The sequence below is a fragment of the Papio anubis genome, chromosome 3, assembly GCF_008728515.1.
Source record: "Papio anubis isolate 15944 chromosome 3, Panubis1.0, whole genome shotgun sequence".
NCBI lineage: Eukaryota > Metazoa > Chordata > Mammalia > Primates > Cercopithecidae > Papio > Papio anubis.
The window spans coordinates 173721184-173728028 of NC_044978.1; positions in this window are offsets into that span (position 1 = coordinate 173721184).

The following is a 6845-nucleotide window of genomic DNA, read 5'->3' on the forward strand; positions in this document are numbered from 1 at the left end:
ATGACTTTAGCAATTATATTTTAGGCATTACATATTCTTGGAAAAGCGTATACTTCTATATGGTTTTTAAAAAATTCATCTGCTCATGTTACAAGGGGAAAAATGTGAAAAAGAAGATGAAATCTATTGGTGATAATAGCTGAGGGATTTTTTTGTAGCATATTGTGTAGGTCATAACTACATATCATTGTGTTTCATCAGGGACCCAGCCATAAACAAAACATGAAGGCTGGCTCTAGAGGTGAAAGCATTTGTGCTTAGAGAGAATGGTGCCAGTTAACATGGGACATCGCTTATGGTAAGAAAAATCTTATCTTTCCTATTTATTTTCCATGTTGAAAAGCAACCCATGGCACTCACTTGTCTGGCCATCTTCTTGTGCTAGAACTTCCTGCCTCACCATTTCATATAGGATAAAATTAAAATTTCTTACACTAACACGTTTTCCTTCATTTTGCCTCAATTTTTTTTTCTAATCTCATTATATCTTGATATTTCTCCCTAAACGGTAAGCTAAGAAACCTAAAACTGTTTGCCATTCCAAAACATTTTCTAGCACTGGTCTACCTTTTTTTCTTCTTTGGTTTCTTACCCCAGTCAGCTGCTTTTAGGGAACTCCTGTTCGTTGTTTGAAACATAACTTAAATGCCCTTCTGTTTCATTCAAAACATTCATCAGACATCTTGTATGTGCCAGATGCTAGGGATGTCCCTGCCCTCATAGAGCTAGTTTAATCAGGTAGAAAATAGAGGAGACGTAATAAGCAACTGCAGCGCAGCATGCACTTTGTGATGAGTTATCTATACTGCTCTGAGATGGCATAAGAGTGTAACATGGTTTTATAAAATTCTCTCTTGATTTAGTTTTGAAGTCCCAGCTGGAGGCTGGTCAGTTTCTTTTTTTGAACAGTTAATTAACTCCATACCCCCAACCACTTCCTTATCAGGCTTTCACCTGCCTGAACACTATCCACCAGCCTAATTGCCCCAGGGCCAGGTACCAGACAATCAGGGATGATCCTGTGCCTCAGAGCCTGCTGAAGGTATTCAGACTCACTAATTTGGAGCCCGTGTACTCTGTATTGCCTGTTTCTTTCCATGGAAAGCACCATAAAGGTACTTGCCCGTGATTTTCCTTTCTCCCTCTGCTTTGACTCTGAGTGGCATGTAGTACTCTTACCCAAATCCTGTAATGTACACAGGAAAAGAGTAGTCAAGAGATCGCAACCTTCTTTTTAAATTTATCATCACTGGCCTGAATCCTTGTTTCATTTGTCTTGTCTTGTCTGCCATATTACAAACTCCTTTGGGCAGAGACTTTATTATTTATCTTTATGCTCTGAGACCTCACAGAGCCTGGCATACAGTAGGTGTTCAATAAATATCAAATAGTAATAAGGTAATAGAATAAGCAAATAAACAAACGAATACTACAAAGTGGCACAATTGTTTTGATCTTGTCTTTTTGAGAGTTGTCTTATATCCAATTCTGCACCATGCTGATTTTGTCAATTACATGAAATTTAATTTAATACACTCTTTTTTCTTCAAGTTTAAATTATTTCCATACGACCAGTAATAATTTTGTAAGAATAATGCCCAAATATTCTGACTTTTCCTCTCTATTCTGAAAGCGAAAATTATCAGTGAATGAGTTAAGAATTCATTGCATGCTTTTCTCTTAAATGAATGAGATTTCTAGCAGATGTTTGGACTGTTAACAGTTTTTGCCATGACCCTATCAAACCTGACTGCAAGAAGCCTCCGAGAAATTTCTCACCCATTTCTTTTCTCTGGCTGGGGGCTGCAGTATGCTCTCACAGTTTTTCACTTCACCCTGGTTTGTATCTTTCCAACATAATTTTATGTCCAACAATGAAATGAACTTCCTTGGAAGTACTGATGTCTATTGCTGGATGTCTGAAGCAGCAGTGGTTCACTTCTATCAGGATATCTTTCATTAGCAGGAAGATTAAAATAATACTTAAATTTTTTTTTTTCTATATATAAAACTTAAGCAATTCTTCACACTTTGAGGGAGGATGAACTCTTCTCAAAATGTTGTTAGTCAGAAGCTGAGGAAGACCCCATACTGGCATTCAGGAAAATATTTAAATGGTTCCCTTCTAGTTATTTTAGCAATAATGGAATTCAGCTCAGGAAGTTTATGTTAAATGTAATCTCACTGGAGTTTTCAGCGAGCTTTTCACCTTGCCTGATGGATGATAAAGAGTCAAGGCCTCTTTGAGCTAAACTGTACTCTTTTTTTATTACCCTCTCCTCTATTCTGACTAAAGAGCACATTTGATGTAAATGGAGAGTTTCATTTAAGACAGATCACAATCCAATTTGAATTCTTCTTATCAGGTTGGACTGCTCAAAAATGGTGCAGCAGGAGATTCAAACCTTGCTTGCTCACAAGGTTAATATTTACAAATATTGACTTCTGTTGAGCCCTTTGAAACTTAGAAAAAATAGTCTCTTGATTTCTCAGTGATAACACAGGAGGGTTTTTTTTTTTGTTTTTTGTTTTTTGTATTTTTTAGTTGGGCAGTGCACAATTTCGTATTTTTACTTTGAAAGCTGGTTTGCAAGGAGGTACATAAATATTATTTATCAAATTACTGGCATTTTTTGCAATGCAACTTATGTTTTTATAATGACACCAGATTAAGAAGAGTGAAAGAATTGAGCTGCAAATATAAGCTTTGCACTCCCAATCTTATGTTAGAATAATAAATTCAGTTCAGCCATAACTTATTGAATATGTCTAATATTTCTGAAAATGTCTAAGATATTACTGGATATGTCATAGCAGAAATATGGAGAAATGGAAACTACAATGATCTGTGTGATTCTAGGTAAATCTTATAATCTTGCTGTTCCTTCTTTATTTTCTGTCAGATTCAGAGAACAATTTCTGCCTTGTTAGTTCTATAAAGTTAATGTAAAGATCACATATGACAGTGAATGTGGAAGTGACATGCTGTTTGATAAATAATTTGGGCTTATTCACTCTGAAGTTGAGAGAGAAAGAGAGAGACTTGGGAAGCAGGATCTGATTCGAAGTGATATTTCTACTCAAATTGGCTAGTCAACAATACGGTATCTTTCATTTGATAATCAGCCTCAGGGAATGTGCAAATTCATACCATTGCTTGGGCCTTTTCTTTTCCATTTCCTATTTAAGAAATTTCCAGCTTGGGTCACATTGTTTTGGGGAAGTTAACTAATCAAGTAAACTTATTTAAGCTGAAGTGTTAATGCATGGTGGTTATTGACTGCTATGCATTTTCATCTGTACACAGGGATGGCAAAGCTTCAGAAAAGCTATACACACACACACGCATACACATACATCCATAGATGTCCATACATATGCACATATTTAATTTAATTCATAGATATTGAAAAATAAAATTCTTATATTAAAATCAATATGGACAAATTTTAAATTATGTCCATCATTTAAAAAACAAATTCACATGAAATTTTAAGATTAAAAAAAAAGCTTAAATGAATTCCATGCTTTTTGTAGGATGCTATGGTTATGTTTCCACAACTTCCAAGGGCACAAGTAACTTTTTTCTGTCATTAGAGTTGAACGAAAACGGTTTACAAATACTGGCTTAAGAATTAACTCCTTAAAAACAATCTATTTATAGAGGGGGAATCCTGGAAGCCTCGTCTTCGTAAGTGAGGACTCATACAAAGTTTAGTGGCAAGATGCAGGTATTTTAGAGTATGCCTACAACTTACAGAGAAACAGAGATGCATTAACAGACACTGAGAACTCAAAAGAGAAATGGGGAGAGGGAGCTAGGAGAGAGAACTTTCAGGTTCATTCAAACCATGTTAATCTGGAAAATCATTTGACTAGTTTTGTTTTGTTTTGGTTTTGGTTTTGTTTTTTTGCCTAGACTTTCTAGAATGAGATTAACCAACACTGAGCTCTTTCCAGAGCAGATTTCATAATTTTCATATAGGAGAGGCTTCGTGGGATAAATCTGTTGAAAGGGGTGGTTTAAGCTGAGGTTACATGCTGTGAATATATGTCTACTGTTCATAAAATGAAATGGAGAGATGAAAGGATGAAGGGGAAGGGAGATGATGGTGAGGATATTTAAAGTCTTTTAGCGCTTTGTCTCTCTTGGGGCTATTTTGAAGCTCTTGTATATTTTGACACTTTGGATATCTCTGGAAGGTAGAATAGTGAGGTGGAGGATTCAGACCTCGCTGGCTCACAAAAACCACCTGGTGTGATTGTTAAAATTTCACAAACTTAACCCAGACTTTTCCGGATGAGATCTCTTAGACAGAGGCCTGCAAATGTATATTTTTATCAAGTGCTTCAGGTGATTTTGTGAATCAGAAATACATAGGAAATACTGCTTTAATAGAAAAAGACAGAGGTTTGGAGCCAGACAGACCAAATAAAAATCTCAGCCACTTAGTAGCTACGTGACTTTAACTAAAGCAGTTTATATTTCTCTAGAATGAAAATCATAAATCCCTTTCTTATAGGATTGATTTAAGTCATAGAAAAGCATCCTGCGGACAACCCATGACATAAAGTAGACATTCAATACACATTTGTTTTCCTTTCACTCTACCAGGAACCTGGTGTTTGTTTTCTGTTTTCCTTTCTGTGCTAGCTGCTTAGCACCACTCCATAACTCATGGGAAGACCCTGCCCTTTCTCTTCAGTGAACATGGATGAAGTTCAGGCAGCATCAGCATGCACAGTAAGTGAAACAGAGATTACCTGAGTTCAGTAGAATTTTATCTTAGGCAAATGTCTACACTTACTTTGTGTTTTGTATACTATGTTTGCTGGGGTTGTTTTGACAATTAGAAAATATTTTAGTATTAAAATCTCAAATAGATCTCCCCAAATAAAACAAATTTTAAAACCTCAACCCAAAGGATAAACCTCTACCCATGCCAACCACACCTTATTTCCTCATTATTTTACAAAAGATTCAAACTTAAAGATGATAAATAATGGCCACTAGAAAGAAATGCAGCAAGAGGGATGAATATTTACATAGTAATAAAATAAAGTGGATATCATTGTTTGATTGACAAGGTGATTTTTTTCAATGGAAAGATCAGTTGTGCATTCAACACACACTTCATGAACACCTATTGAATATCACTGTGTAGCAGGCACTGCTGAATGCTTGGAATAGACACGGTTTCTCACTTCAAGGATTTTACAAATGTAAAGGTAAATGTATGATAGGAATATATTATATTGGTGGTGTGAGTAGTTTTAACAAGTCTTTATTTCCATAGGTTCATACTAACTCAAGAGTTTAGATTCCAGATAACTTTTGGAATCTAAAGCCTTTTGCATAGATATGCTGCCATTATAATCAACATCCTTTGCATTCCTCTCAATTAAACCAAGTTATATCCACATTATTAGTGTTCTGCAAAAAAATGCATAAAAGTTCTCAACTCACTTTGCCAATACATTTTACATAGCAGCCGCTGTTATTAACTCACTACTTTCTGCCAGCCCTTATTAAATACTTGTTCATAAATAGATTGCAAAGGTCTTCTGTACCCCAAGGTAAAAGAGGGAATTAACATTTATTGAACATCAACTAGGTGCCAAGTTTGTTACACTTATTTTCCATCCTCAAGGCTACAGCAAGTTGTCTTCTAAGGACTTCAGAACAAGGAACACAAGATTACCTTCTGAAGGGTCAACTACAAAGTCAGCACATGATGGAGGAAATTAGCCCTAAAAGAACCAGGCTAAAATAACAGAGTGGAAATGCCTCAGGAGGTTATTCAATCTTGAGGTAGCTCTGGACCTAACAAAGACTAGGCTACACCTGCCCAATAAGGTTGAATCACAGGCGATGATACTAATAAACTCCAAGAGAGAAAACATACCATCTGAGGTTGGTCTGAATATGTGTAGTTAGTACATTCAAGAGAATGTAGATAAGGACCTGGTCAATTTGTTCTAGCACTGCCTGGAAGACAGGGAATCTTGGTCAACAGAGGTTGGGTAGGTCATTCTTAAATTGCCAAAGTCACCCCCATTTTATAAACAGAAAATATCTTAGAGGATACCTTTTCCCAAGATTATTACATTTCTATAATTCTGACTTTCCACTCACCTAAGTAAAATTCTGATTAGGACTTAGCTTTGTAAGGAAAGTGATGGCTGAAAGTAGGCATTCATCATGAAGATTTCAAATAATTGAATGCCTGGAATACATTTTTTTTCCTGATTAAAGTTTTACACTTACATCTACCCCTTAGAATCTAGATAAGATTGTTTCAGCCTCCCATATCATGCTTCATTTAAAGTTTAATGCTGTTTCTAATATTTCCATGAGTTCATGCTGAGGCAGAGAGGGCAGGTTTACATTCATAGGATTACCTTTGGTTCTAATTTGCTAAATTTCCCCCCTTTGGATCTTCTAGTTGTTCCTTTACATCTTCTCAGCCATTGATCCAGGAAAATCAACCTCTTTTCTTCATAAACACACAAAAAATATCCAATATATATAAGGCAAGAGTAGCCATGTGATCTTCCCTGAAGTTTTGAGATATTGGGACTTTAGGGTGGAGCAAATAACATTAAACTGAGCCTTAGGTATCCTTGTTTCCTTTCATTATCCTAGTGGTATCTTCTTTGAAATCCGCTTCCCCCATTCTTTACTCCTTCAGTCTTAGACCTGCCCACATACCTACCTGGAGAGACACACACACCAGCACACACACACAGGCACACACACTTTCCCATTTTCTTGAGAAGATATTTTAGCTTTCTCCAGCACCTACCTAGAACCCAACTGAAGTTTTGAAATATCTACCAATGAG